The sequence below is a fragment of the Augochlora pura genome, chromosome 2 (genome assembly GCF_028453695.1).
Source record: "Augochlora pura isolate Apur16 chromosome 2, APUR_v2.2.1, whole genome shotgun sequence".
NCBI classification, from domain to species: Eukaryota; Metazoa; Arthropoda; class Insecta; order Hymenoptera; family Halictidae; genus Augochlora; species Augochlora pura.
In genome coordinates, this window is record NC_135773.1 from 20762153 (window position 1) to 20777026 (window position 14874).

The following is a 14874-nucleotide window of genomic DNA, read 5'->3' on the forward strand; positions in this document are numbered from 1 at the left end:
TGTTGAACAACCGTCGAAATCGATGCAACGTCGCCATCCGCGGGCTCGTCAAAAGCTCCTGCAACGTGTCTTGAGGGTTGCAGAAGTAATTAGCGAGTAAGCGGTAAGTGGGTAGAGCCCGCGTTAAGACGGCCCCACGATTCGAAATTCGCGCAGAAAGACTGATTGGCCGATAAAAGGCGAGGCGGGTTTGTGTACGCGCGCGTGCGGTGAATACCCTGGTATTCAACGGGTCCCGGAATACCCTTTGAGGGTCGTTCGCGGTATTGTGCGCAGCAGAGAGAGAGTGAGGACTTTCCAGTTAAAACGTGCAAATAAACAGCGGGAGTGGTTCGAATTAAGCACGGCTCCCGCAATGGGCGAGAAGAGCGATGGAAACGGGAGTGAAAAAAGAAAACACGTGGAAAAGGGGGGAGGGGAGTAGGAGAGAGAGAGAGAGAGAGAGAGAGAGAGGCGCGAGAGGGAGGCAAGGGCAACAGGAACAAGAAGAGAAACGATGCCGGGGAACGAAGGAGAAGGAGACAAGATAGACGAGTGACACAAGGTGGTTGTGTGCTTACATCTAAGTAGCGATGGCGAGGAACCCCTCGCGATAGCCTGTTCCGAGCTTCCTACTTTCTTCTCCTTAACCCTCTCATCGATGCCACGAATCACCGATAAGATGAGAAATTCTGCTTCAGTCCGGCAAATCATAGAATTGTTTTAACCCTCTTAGTACCAAACAACGATATATTATTGTTGGCTGTTGTCGAAAAGATAGTTTTCTTAATATTTTTATTAAACACCAATTTCATTTCTTATTTCTTCTCTCTTTTTAAATTTGCTATTTAAAAATCCTTTTATTTACATTTGCCATTTAAAAATCCTTTTATTTATATTTGCCATTTAAAAATCCTTTGATTTTAATTTGCTATTTAAAAATTCTTCGTTTTCAAAATTCTTGCAATTTCTTTCCGAAACTATATCAAACATCGTCAAACGAGTTTGAAAAATTTCGCTCGGATACAGACTCTTTTGGCCGGTACTGAAAGGTTCAACAGCTGATACGTTGATCTCTTTACACTCGCGCTTTTTATCGTCTCAGTTAACCTCACTTTTTCCTTCCCTCCTCGTCGCATCCAAACGTCGTCCTATCGTCGCCTTTTACATTAATTATTGCGAGTACAGTTGGTCGGGAACAGTCTTGCATACATTCGCGGGACCTCAAATGTTTGCGCAGCACCGTGGTTTATTCAAGAACACTTGCGCGGGTCAGCAACAAGAAATTACGAATTCTATTGTATCAGACGATGTTATAAACGGTGTGAATTTTCTTATGCGAAAATACAAATGAAAGTCATTGGACTTGCTAAACCGGCGGACCAATCATCGTGTAGAAAGCAAACTATGCAAATATATTTTATTCGTGTTAATATTGTTTCTTCGCGGGCGTTCGTTGTTCGAACCGCTACGAAAGTGCTAAAAATCTTCGCTGTATAGCAATCACGGTACAGCTTTATAGACGAACGAGATTATTAACCCTTTACCGTACTTTGACGAGTCCGACTCGTGATTACAATTTCTAACGATAACCTGTTAAGTATGAATGTTATTTCGTCTTTTTAAGTCGACATAAAATTCTGTCTTTTCGCCACTAATATTTAAGCGTTAAAAAGTAATTGTAAGCACACTATAAATATTAATTTTATTTCTCTTCGAAGAAATTGTTCCAATTGAAAATTACTTAATCATTGTAACTGCGAAGATAAAATTACTGCAAGGGGTTAATAAAAGTGTCAAAGTATCAATTATATATATAATATTTCTTGTGACAAATTATCTTGTGATAAATCTAAAATAATTTTTCTGGATTATAGTATTTTCATTTTAAGTGAGAAAATGTATTTTATATATTTATATTGTCAATTAAAATTATATAATTAATATTTATTTTGTCACTTAAAATGAAAATACTATAATGCGGAAAAATTATTTTAGATTTACAGTTGAAACGATTTCGACTGCAAAGGGTTAATAAGACATTATTCTGTACCGAATTGTCGAAAATCTCGCCGGTAAACTAAGCAAACTGTGAAACGGCTGCGCCGTAGTTGTACAGCTGTCACCGAGATTCGAGAGCGCGGTAGGAATTCGTCGCCATCGCTACTTTCCCAGCGCATCCCCAAAGATAAACTCAAAACAAAGCGCCGTGGGATAACGCTAATATAACGAACGCGAGGGCACCAACACGAAAGAGAGGACAACGAACTTGCACCGTCGTAATACACGCTGCGCATATAATCGCGATTCTGGGTTAACCGGCCCCCGAGTAGCTGCTGCGCAGAAAGTCACGTGTGCGTATTTATTGCAGAGGAGACCGCCGCGACCGACCGACCGACCGCCGTACCCGGCCCAGCTAAATCGCGCGCCGATCGCCGCGCGCGATACACCTTTCCGGCCGTGATAAGCCACGTTTTATGGTTTTCCCGTGAATTTTGATTACCGACCGTAAGCCTTCCTCGAACGGAGGTGTCGACCGATTTCTCGGTTAAACGAATCGGCGCGACGCGACGCCGCCGATGCGGTTTATCGCGCGAACACGCGTTCTTTAACCTCCCGCAATAATAAACGCGTTGCAAAGAACATCTATTATAGCCGGTCATGCATCTAGAATTAGCTATAGGTGTAATTTTATCATCGTGTCGTTACCCTAAGCAGATTATCTGGTAAAGGGGAGCCTCGATTATCCGATCCTTTGCTACCTGAATTCTTTCGCAAATATTAGGTTTCGTCAATCGAAAGATATTTTTCAGCAGCCGAAAGATTGAATAATTTAATTTTTAATAACATCGCTTTATTATCCGAACACTTATGTTTTATCGACATTTTTCGGACAATTGAGGCGCTACTGATGGGAAACCGTGCCAAACTTTATGTTCATAGGATTAGATATCACCTGTCCACCATGTTCACTTTATTCGCCGCCTGGCATTAAACTGGTTTAATAATAAAAAGTGACGAATAAAACTGGTAAATTCTGCTTTTATAAACAGGACTAAAATAACAATAAGCATCGATCGCAAATAACAAAATTCCGAGCAGAAAACGGCGAATGAAAATTAACACGCAACAGTAAGAAACGGTAATAGTTTGGTCCAGCATAAAATTCAAGCGCTTCTGAAATTACTTAACCCTTTGCGCTCCGCGCCATCATGGACATTACCTACCAGCACATACGAACCTTTATATTATACAGTATACGTTTGTAACAAAGTAAGATATAATAATTATATTCGATTTATATGAATTTGTAGAGATCGAGGAATATTTGCAAATCAATATTGTTTCTTATAATTTTGTTTAAAAATGTACTAAATTTATTAGATCTACTAACTTCATATTTTAGTGTACGAACACTTTTGTGACATACATATTTCGTTTTCTCTTAATTGTGCAAAGTATTCTTAAAAAAAAAACAATAAATTTGTATGTAGTTTAATTAATAATATCGTGCATGTTAATAAATGAATACAATATTATACAAAATTCTTGTTCATTTTCTTTAGAACTTCAGGGGTTGATTTTCGTGACTGACCGTATACTAGAATCACGATGTCCCGTGAGATGAGTCAACGGAGCGCAAAGGGTTAACATTATTATTTACCGAAAATTTGACAATGTCTGAGCGTAAGAACACGAGAGTCGTCAATGCGTTAACACCGTGTGAACTATCTAACATCGCGGCCCTAGTTATGTTAGCCAGTTTCGATCTCGGAAGAAGCTTCCCAAGATCCTAGAAACAAAGTCGATAAATCAATGCGCGGAGACGCGTCGCTTCCCAAGAAGCAATGAAACGTGTCGAGCGATTCCAAGAAATTAAGGGTTAACTTCTCGGAAGGGTTAAAGTGTAACGAGCATGGTAACGGTACGGTCCAGTTGAACCGGTTCCCAAATTGTTCTAAAATCCTGTCGGCGAACGCAGCAGCTCCAAGGCGAAGTTTCCGGCCATGGTCCCGCAGGGTTCACCACCTCATTAGGTACGAAGTGTACGTGGAAACCTGCACGGTCGGCCGACACGAACGTTGAACGTGACCTGAGTATACATCGGTCTCCTTTCCTCGCGGCTAGTCCGCGTTTCGCCAGGTCTGACGAACGTCTGATGTTCAAGGCCGAAGAAAACTAGAAGGCGTCCCTCTTATTCTCTCGCTCATTCTCTCGCTTATTCTCTCGCTTATTCTCTCGCTTATTCTCTCGCTTATTCTCTCTCATTCTCGCGGGCCCGCGCGCGCCTCTATTCCGGAATCTAGCAACGAAGCTATCTCCGAGCAGCGACAGACGACAGCGTGCAGAGACGATCAAGGCCGTGCTGGCTCCTGTCGGTCTGTCTTGTGAAACGATCGAGGTCACCGAGATATCTACCGGCTTCTAATGGCCTGTGTGACGTAGACGCGATCAAGGACGAGCGACTATCATTTCGATACGCCGCGATCGGACGCATTCCGGATCGACGTCGACGAGATTCGCTGCTGCTCGTGTCAGCGAATGTCCACCTTCGCCACCTTCGGACAATGGTGAACGGATTCGCCTTGTTTCTCGAACGATAACGCCAAGGTGCATATCTTGCCGGACAAAGATCGTGTAACTTTTCTCGCGAGTTGTTTTTTTTTTGTTTTTTAAGCAAAATGGTTTTTAAATGATTTCGCGAACCGCGTGTTTGCTCGCGGAGAACATGGCCCGCTGTTTGCAGAAACAATTCTACCAATTAAGATTGCATAACTTCGCCGAATGCTGCGATGCCGCGTCGAGAGAGAGAGAGGGAGAGAGAGAGAAAAAATTCACATTTTATTTTTATTTTACTCATTCACATTTTGTTTTTCTTCTACTCCTTCACATTTTATTTTTCTTTTATTCCTTCACATCTTGTTTTTCTTTTATTCATTCACATTTTGTTTTCCTTCTATTCGCTCGCATGGTATTGTTTCTTTTCTTTCTGTGCAGCAAGTATTACTTGTTTTTTTTTATTGGACTGCATTCTTTCGGATTCATAAACTTTGGCCGCGAAGCTTGTCGAATCGAAGAGAGAGCGAATAACGCGTGACACGGTGTTACGTTCGTTATTAACTGTTTACCGATGAGGAAACAAATAAGAGGTGTTTTTTTTATCTCGTCGGCTGTAACAGGGATTAAAAGTGAAAGACACGGTTTTGTCATCGTTCGAAAGACACGATCTTCATTTTTAACGAAGACTTATTCTACTAACTGTACTAGCGAATAATTATTCATCGAATTATTGGAGTAGACATACCGTCTTATTTCTACAAATTGCACGTCCCGTTTGAAATACTATATACTCGAATCGCGTGGAGATTACTATTTTTAACTCATGTACCGGATTCTTGCAAACAATATTAAATTATTTTAATACCAGCAAATCGACACGCTCGTCCTTCTTTTGTTGGACCGGGAAATCATTATTAACATGTTCCGTGTCGAGTTGTTTTTTCACACTGACCGTTTGTTATTTTACTAATACTTGAGTTATTACATGTAATTATTAATTACCGGATATATGTATACATATTTAGAATTAAAGAATTAATTTCCACCGTTAGAATGGATCGTGATAAATTTGTTTCGTTTATATACAAACGAAAGAAATTTATAATATATGTAAATGAAACAAATTCATCACGATCCATTCTAGTGGTGGAAATTAATTCTTCAATTCTAAATTTCTTGCAAACTATTTTTTTACCTCATTAAATAAGTATCTAAACATTTACTATAGTACATTTAGCATCGTCTAAACCATGTTTTGTACTTTTCTCATAAATTCTTAACAAAGCATTTCTAGACACATTTATTTTTGTTATGCAATATTTTAACTTTATTTTCTACTTGTAATACAACAACCTCTATATCAATTAAGAAAAGAAGTCCTATCGAGGCGTTTTTCCCTACAAATAATTTTTCTGATGAAAGGATTGATCCAGTTTTAAAAATCTTCACCGGCGAAGGGTTGTACAGTTTACTATACGTTGCTATATCTTCCCCGGCTCGTCGCACGTTTTTTCCCCCAAATCTTGCGCAAGGATCCAGAACCGGCGATGCCGTGTGCGCGTGTAGGATCAACGCGGCGTTCCACATGTACGCAACGACTAACCTCTGGGGGTCAAGTAGCTGGCTCGGTGAACACGCTCGCTTCGGCTGCTTCTCTTCACCGCCTCCGCCCCCTCGGCACTGACATCGTTCCACGCGTCATGTTGATACGCGATCAGCTGGTGGGTGTGCCGACAATCGGACGAGAACTCGATACTCCGGCGAAGGTATTAGCTTCGGCGATGATCTCTCGGCTAGCGGGAACGAGATTCAACCCCCGTGTCACGTGACGCGCCAGGACATCGATTCCCTAATTTCTAAATCAGAGGCGTTCGAGCTCGCCGCGCTTATAATTCCAAATCATGCAAATGAACCTTAGGATCAAAATAATATCATCCAAAAAGAAGAATTTTTAGAACAATATCGAGTATTTTTAGAGAATTTAATTGTGATTTATCACAAGCATAGAAATTTTTTTTATTTATCTGTGAAAACCTGAATATAGTTAGTTATCTGTGAAAACCTGACTATTCTGACTTATCTGTGAAAATCTGACTATTCTGACTTATCTGTGAAAACTTGACAATTCTGACTTATCTGTGAAAACCTGACTATTCTGACTTATCTCAGAAAAATGACTGTGCTCGTCTATACTAAACAATTTTCAATCCTTCTTGATCCTCTTAACACATTAAAGTCCGATCACAAGAGAAATCATTGTTTTCTACACGTTCTAACTATAATACGTTGTCCATTGTGTATAGCATAGTATCAGAAAAGAATTCGTCATTTTGCATCGCATTTCGGTGATTCGAATAATCTTCGTCTTCAGGATGTCATAAAAATTTCCTAGCGGTACTTAACCCTTTGCACTCGAAGCCATTTTAACTGCAAATGTGAAATAATAATTTTCCTGATCTATAGTATTTCTGTACTATAATAATATTTCTATAGTATTTTGCGACTCGTAGTAACAGTTTTACTACTTAATGATTTTTTAAATCGAAACTTTATTGTTATAAAAATAATTTTCGAACGTGAAGTAGAATAATTTTAGTGGTGCCTCAGATTCGTTATTCGAGTGAAAAGGGTTAATCGGTTCTCCTTAATATTTTTAATTCCGTTTCTAGACTTTGATAACAGAAGAATTCAACTTTATTTCGATTTAGAAAAAATGAATAATATTATGTATTATATTACTAATATAATATAATATTATAATATTTTATTACTAATATAATATAATATTATAATATTATATTACTAATATAATATAATATTATAATATTATATTACTAATATAATATAATATTATAATATTATATTACTCGTTATTATAGTGCAAGCGGTTGAGCGCGACGAATGATTAGGAAAAACGATGGAAAGCGGTTAAAGACTCGCGTGGTTTCGTTTTCCCGAGGTTCTCTGGTGTACGAGGCGACCAAGTCAGCGTTTCCTCGCGATAAATTCGTGGGCATCGCGAAACTTGGAGCCGGGCCAAGCACCACCGGCTTCTCTCTGCCTCCGCTGGACCAGTTTCTTTATCCGGCGGACGGGCACACCACGAGCAGATTTCGAAACGACCGGTTCTCCTTCCACGAAACGACAGTGGCTTTTCGGGACGACGAAAATAAAGCGGCACCCGAAACACTCGCGATATCCTTACGGGGTTTACGATCCTGCCGGTCCGGTGGAAATGGCGGCCCTGTTCAGCGACGCCATTTTCGACGGATCCCCTTCGTGATAGACGAGCCGAGAAAATTGGTCGAACAGGATGATTATAGCGCGATCCTCGTTGACCTAGAAACACTTTGGAATTATACGTAATTATACATAATCTTGACATAACACCGGGATTATCTCCAACCCCCGGTGTTAGGGTCTTTTCAGTTCCAGGTTAGCAGGTTGATTGTTCTTCACCGTTTAGAAGATTTTATTCAAATTCAAATCATCAAAGTTAATGGGACCATTTGAAGGCGAAATGTAACTTTTATTTTACATATGACAGACTTTTATTTTTACATATCGCAGACTTTAATTTTTACATATTTACAGAGAATGTACAAATAATATTCGTGGTAGCATTTTAGTCTGAATTCTAGAAAATGTTACAAAAATTAAAGCATTACTCTGATTTAACAATTATGCGAAGATTAAAAATAAAATTTGACGAATAGACATATATGTCAAAGAGATTCAGTGCGATAATATGTGCGGTGCGAAATTAAACAATGGATAAGTACTGTAATATATTGTTAATATTTCATATGTTAACTTGATCCATGAAACTAATTATATATATATATATCGTTCTTTTCAAGTTTATATATTAAATACGGATGCTAGAATCGCATAAATGTGATAAATTATTGCTTTACAATATTTTAACGACTTCGTTATGTCAAGATCACAATATATTAATCAAATTCCACCTACAAAATAATTCTATTTTCAGGTTGCAAAAATATCTTTGCAACATCAATAATTCAGAAATCAAAAATAGTAAATTCAATGTCGAGCAACATTAAAAATTGCTAAGATTATGATAACAGTCTGGTAAAAATAAAAACTGCTGCACGCTCCGCGTTGAACAAATTCGACTGAGAGAGAAGCAGCGACTAAAACATCGTCGTTTTTACAGGAAACAATATTAGAGAGCAGGGGTATCCGTCTCAAAGCGACACCGTGATCCGGGAATTAATAATTCAGCTTTCAGCCAGATGGATCTATTTCTTATTTCGTTGCTCGCGAGTCGTGTGTCGCGTCGTCGTAAAAAATTTACGAGATGTACGGGGGGCTCGTACATGTTTCCTCCTCGAAGAGAGAGTGTGTGCGTGTCCCTCGTCTTCTGGTTACCCCCGTTTTCCACGGGCTCTCGTGGCTCCGTCGAGCGGTCGTTAATCTTAACGAGCGTAGATCCAAAGAGGCGGTGCCCGCTCTCTGCGCACACAATTACGATTTAGTTTCGATTATCTACGCACCGTTTAGTCGAGGCTTTGATCACCAAAGAGGTGTCCATTGATCTAGGTCGTCACTCAACGTTTGAAAATCTGCTCCGAACTTCCCTTAGCTCTTGCACATTCTATAGAGTTATAATTCACTGCAGAACTCGATTCGATCACAAAAAACCCTTTGCACGCGAAGCCATTTTAAGCATAGATCTAAAATAACTATTTTAACCAGCTGCATTTCTATTTTATATAGTTATATATTTATATTATACTATACTTGTTTATATTTATATTATATTATACTATACTTAGTAATTTAACGATCCTTTAAATAGAAGGACTTTTAATAATGTCAAAATTATTTTGGAAATGATATAACGATTTTCATTGGAGCCACTCGAGTATTAAGGGTTAAATACCTGAAAAATCTTAAAGCTATCTTTCTGTTTGCATTGTATTTATAAAAGCCATGGCACTATGATGGATTTTGTTCGTTCAGAGTTTATATCGTAGGGTGCGTTTCTTTAAATTGTTACATCATTTCATATGTTCACTTAAACATCTGACATTTCGTATGCACCAACCTAATCCAAAGCAAAAATGGAGAAAGACCAAAAGCAGAATCTCTTGTGCAATCGTTTTTGGGTTTCACATTGTAGGAGGGTTGATGTAGACTCGGCATCATCTAGGTCATCGCCAACTTGAAGTGTTGATTGGCTAGATGGAATCGTGCGGACGTTCATTGCTTCGAACGAAGTCGAGAAGATTCTGTACGGCCAACCTTGAAATTTGTCCTGATTTCGAGTGGCTGTTCGGTTTCCGTAAAATACGCGAGAACGCGCGTGTTGCTCGAATCTTATCTGGCAGGTGACTCACATCGGAATCGATCGAATCGTTCGATCGGAGCGATTATCGATCGTGTGCAGGAAATCCGTGGATCAGCGTTCACGCTGGCCGGAGAATAAGACGTTAAGCTTGCACGCGAACAAATCACGATTATTAAGAATAATTGCGCGCCTCCGTGGGCCAGCACGATCCCATGGCGGACGATCGTCGCCCGAGGAGACGGCGGTTGCGTAACCGGAAATCTTTTTTTAATAGACGACGCCTTCCGATCGTTCGCTTGAGGGCATCATTTCTGCCGCGGAGAGGTCGCGTATACTGAATCTTGAAATCGCTGTTGCGCGGCGTAGGCGTCGCGAGTTCGAAAATTGTCCGGTTATTTTATTTCTCTTTTTTTTCTTGGAACCTCAGCTGTCGCGACTCGAGAGTCAACAGCCACGGTATAGATGTCCGGTTACACTTTTGGCAATAATTTACTCGCGGAATTGGCAATTCACTTTCGGAACGAGCAAATTACTCGAACGAATAATTTACTCGCGTCGAGCAAAAAATACTGAATTAAGCGCGGCGTGGTTTATCAGGACGATAAACCAGGATGTAGGCGAGCACAGCGTTGCGAACGATTATTTTTACCGTTCGTCGGACGTCCGAAAATTTGCGTTGAATCGACGCGATCCGAAGGCTCGATTAAAATTCATCGCGTCACGGATCGCTAGAATGCGGATCCTCGCGCAATAACAGAATTTCTCGAGGCAATTTAAAGAAGCGGGGAGTACAATGGAGGTTTACGTCTGTTCCAAAGAATTTTGCAAATGGAAAGCGAAACGCCGGTGTTCTGAAATTCTTCTCGTCTACTGTATTTTACGTGTCGTCTATTCGAGTATTTTATAAATATATTGAATACGCAGTCTAGCGATTATAACGAACGGATTAGACAATTTTAGATTTTACTTAACCTTTTAGCACGGCTGGATTTTGCGCGAATGGAGTTTTTCATTAATAAATTACCATTTTTGTTAATATATATACATTTGTTTGGTATAGCTATATATAATATTAATTATATATATTCTTTTCTTAATGTGTTGTATATATATATATACACTTTAATTTTAATTGTTTACTTTAATATTCAATTCGTTTATTAATCAATCAATGTTCCCCCGGGCTCCCGGGGATAATTACAAATACACCGCTTTTTGCGGACGCTAATAATATATAATAATAAATTAAAAGTGTACAAACGATATAAAAATTAAATAAAACATTCTTTAAACCTGTAACAATAGATAAATATAAATTATGTAAAGGTTATGTCACAAATACATTATGTTATATTTACACCTTCATTTGAATCGTTTAGTTTAATCGAAGTTAATTAACTGTGCTATTTTTCTAAAACAAGAACATGTACATTAGTCGAAAATTCGACGAACTTTTAGGACAACCGCATGATTCCTGCCAACGCGGATTCGGCCGACTTTTTGCTCGTTCGTCCGCCAAAAAAACCGCTCTCCCGCGGAAACCGCGCGCGGCGCAATTTATCGAAGGTCCCGGAATCACAATGGAAAGGAAACGCGTTCGTTTCGTTCCGGTAGGAATTTCGGTCATTAAGTTTAATTGCCCCCCGCACGGCACCGGCGAATAAATTTTCCCGCGCGAAGCCGACCGATAGCGTCGGCGCGTTGCGCAACCGGTTTATTCGCGGAACGTTTCTTCTTTTTTTTCCCCATTCCCGCCGATTTTTCTTTTAATTGTGTCGCTCGCGATAGCGTTAAGTAATAATCAACGAATAAACGGCGGCCCGTTATTTTCGAGATACACTTCGCGGTCGAAGAAAACGTGGCCGGTTGCGCAACTAGAAAGCGTGCCCTCTCGCTCTCGAGTTTCAATGAAAACGTTCGCCCCGCAAGCGCGCGCGCGCGCGCGAGCGACGCTGCAACTTCGCGCGGAAAATTTATGCTCGAAAAACCGCTGTTTATCTTCCCGGTCTATTCCGAGCGACGGGATCTTCTAAAACCGATCCGGCCCCGCTTAAAATATTTCTCGGGGCGTCCTGCCACTATAATTAACATATTCGGTATCGATTTTTCCGTTCCGTCTACGAGAATATCGCCCGGCATTTGTTTACAACCGGATTAGCGACGCGGCATGGCGGAGCAGAGGAAATCCCTCGTACGCCAGCCGCTCTCCTCTCTTCTCCACCCCATCCTTTCTCTTCTCTTCTTCATCTTTCCTTTCTCTCTCTCTCCCTCTCTCTTTATCTCTCCCGCTTTATATATATATATATATATATATATATATCTCTCTCTCTCTTTCTCTCTCTCTATATATATCTTTCTCTCTTTGGTCGAAGCTCTACATTGCGTCGGTCACTTCCTCTTCTTCGTCCAAGTTTCTGCGGCAGCGTCGGTGCCAAGTAGCCCTCCGCGAAATCGTTGACCGCCTTTTCTCGTCCGCGATACCGCTCTGCCAAACGCATGACTAATCGCAACGAAACTCCCGCGCGTGTCTCGCGTCTTCCCCGTACACGATTACACGAAACCACTTCCGACATATTCGAGGCTCGATCGACATTCTACCGCGAATTCGATCGGACTTACACGAACTTTCAAGCTGTTACAGAAATCCACGAATTTAATCCTATTTTCTTCAGATTTTATTCAATTGTCGTCTTCCGAATAATTTGGGAATACTGCAGTTTTATATAAACTTTTAAGTTGTCAGAGCAATATACGAATTTGACCCTAGTTTCGTCATATTTTCTTAAATTATTAACGTCTTCGGAATAATTTGTGAATACTGCAGTTTTATATAGATTTTCAAATTGTTAGAGCAATATATGAATTTAATTCTAGTTTCTTCATATTTTCTTAAATAGCTAATGTCTTCGGAATAATTTGTGAACATTGCAGTTTTATACAAACTTTCCAAGTTGTTAGAGCAATCTACAAATTTAATTCTAGTTTATTCATATTTTCTTAAATAGCCAACGTCTTCAGAATTATTTGTGAATACTTCAATTTTATACAAACTTTCCAAGTTGTTACAGCAATCTATAAATCTAATCGTACTCTTCAAAATTAAGGAACTTAACACAACGTCGACATTTAAGTAATATTTGATATTTCAATAAACATACATATTGTTCAATTAAAAGTACATATTATAAATGAAGAACGCACCATCTACATTGCAAATAAAGAACGTAATAATTCAAGAATACGCATCCATGTAACACGTTTCTCAACTTTTATCATTAAGCGTCAATTGCTTCAAGAAATCGACACGGCGTACTTTGGACCAAAAATTAACCATCCGCAACCAACAATTGATCCGTACAGATTCCTGCAGTCCGAGCTTCGTCGAGCCTCCATTTTGCAAAGTCTTTCACTTCAATCGAGGAGAGGCTTCTCTAGCTGTTCACCCGAGATCGCGTCTTACCAAGGCTCTACCAATAAATCATCCTCTGTAGAATCGCTCGGTTAAAAATAAATTCGTACCGTGAACGAGACTACTCGCTCGCGGAACACAGAGGCATTGTTAATTAAAAAGAGTTCGCTGCGCGCGGTCTAGGGAGCTTCTCCGAAGCAATCGTAACGACGATCTTTCTGTTCGTGGTGCAACGAAAGATCATCGGTTGGCACGGACCAGCGCGCGATGCGTTTCCTTTGGAACTCGAGATATACGATGCAACCGACGCGGCGTGCGCATCGTCGACGCTGAAAAACAGACGACGTGGTCGGCGGATCGGTGTGCCGGTTGTTGCATCGGTGCACGTATATGCATGCATGCATGCACGGGTTTCACGGTAAAGATCTTTCTGGCGCAGGTGGTCAAGCCGAGCGATGCACGTGGCCGGTGCATGTGCGGCGTGTATTCTGCGTACAGCGAGTCGTATTTGACTCGCGTAAGAAATCCGCGGACAGAGAGACGGCCGGTAAGAAACCCGTGACCGTTGCCATATTGGACGATCACGAGTCCCCTGATCGAGATTATGCCTGTCGGGGGAACGTTCAGCGACATTTTCTTCCCTCGAGATGGCGATTCTGTTGATCGGAAATGAAAAATAACCGAGGATGTTTGTCAACGATCATTTGTCCCTCGTTTTATTAGCTTGTACTATTTTATATTGCTATACTATTTTATTTTATTACTAGTATACTATTTCATTTTATTATTAGTATACTATTCTATATTATTAATACTATACTATCTTATATTATTACTGCTATACTATTTTATTTTATTACCAGTATATTATTTCATTTTATTATTAGTGTACTATTCTATATTATTAATACTATACTATCTTATATTATTACTGCTATACTATTTTATTTTATTACTAGTATACTATGCTATCTTATGTTACCACTGTTATACTATTTTATACTATTACTACTATACTATTTTATATTAGACGAACTTATCCAATTGGTGCAATGTACCAAACTACCACCTAATTGCAAAAAATGCAGCAATTACTATTTCACCTTTCCAGATCTTACAAATAACATTATCCACCTCGTTTATAACTACATAATAAAATGACAAGCAAAACGTACAATTGGTTTACATAGTAGACAAAAATGTATTAACAAAATGAATACGAGGGATTATAAACAAATTATAAAGAGTATAATACTAATCCTGTCTGAATCAATTCTAAAAAATAAAAGTCGAACAGAAAGTTCTTTCTTCCTTTGACAAGTTTAATAAGTTAATTCATTGTCATTTGAAAACTCTTTTAATATTTTTATATCCTTTCAAACTGCAACCAATCGATTCTGTTTTTGTTACAATAAAGTATTAGTACCTTTGTGATGTTTTCAACGCCTGAGAACGATAACACGTTTCTACGGATAAGCGTCCAATTATCTTATCAATTTCATTGGTGGTTGCTGTCGTTTCGTCGTTGTTGAAAATTCTTCTCAACACGGTGAATTGTTGCAAGTTACCTTGTTCATTCTCTCGAGGAATCGTCTCCTCGGTAAACATT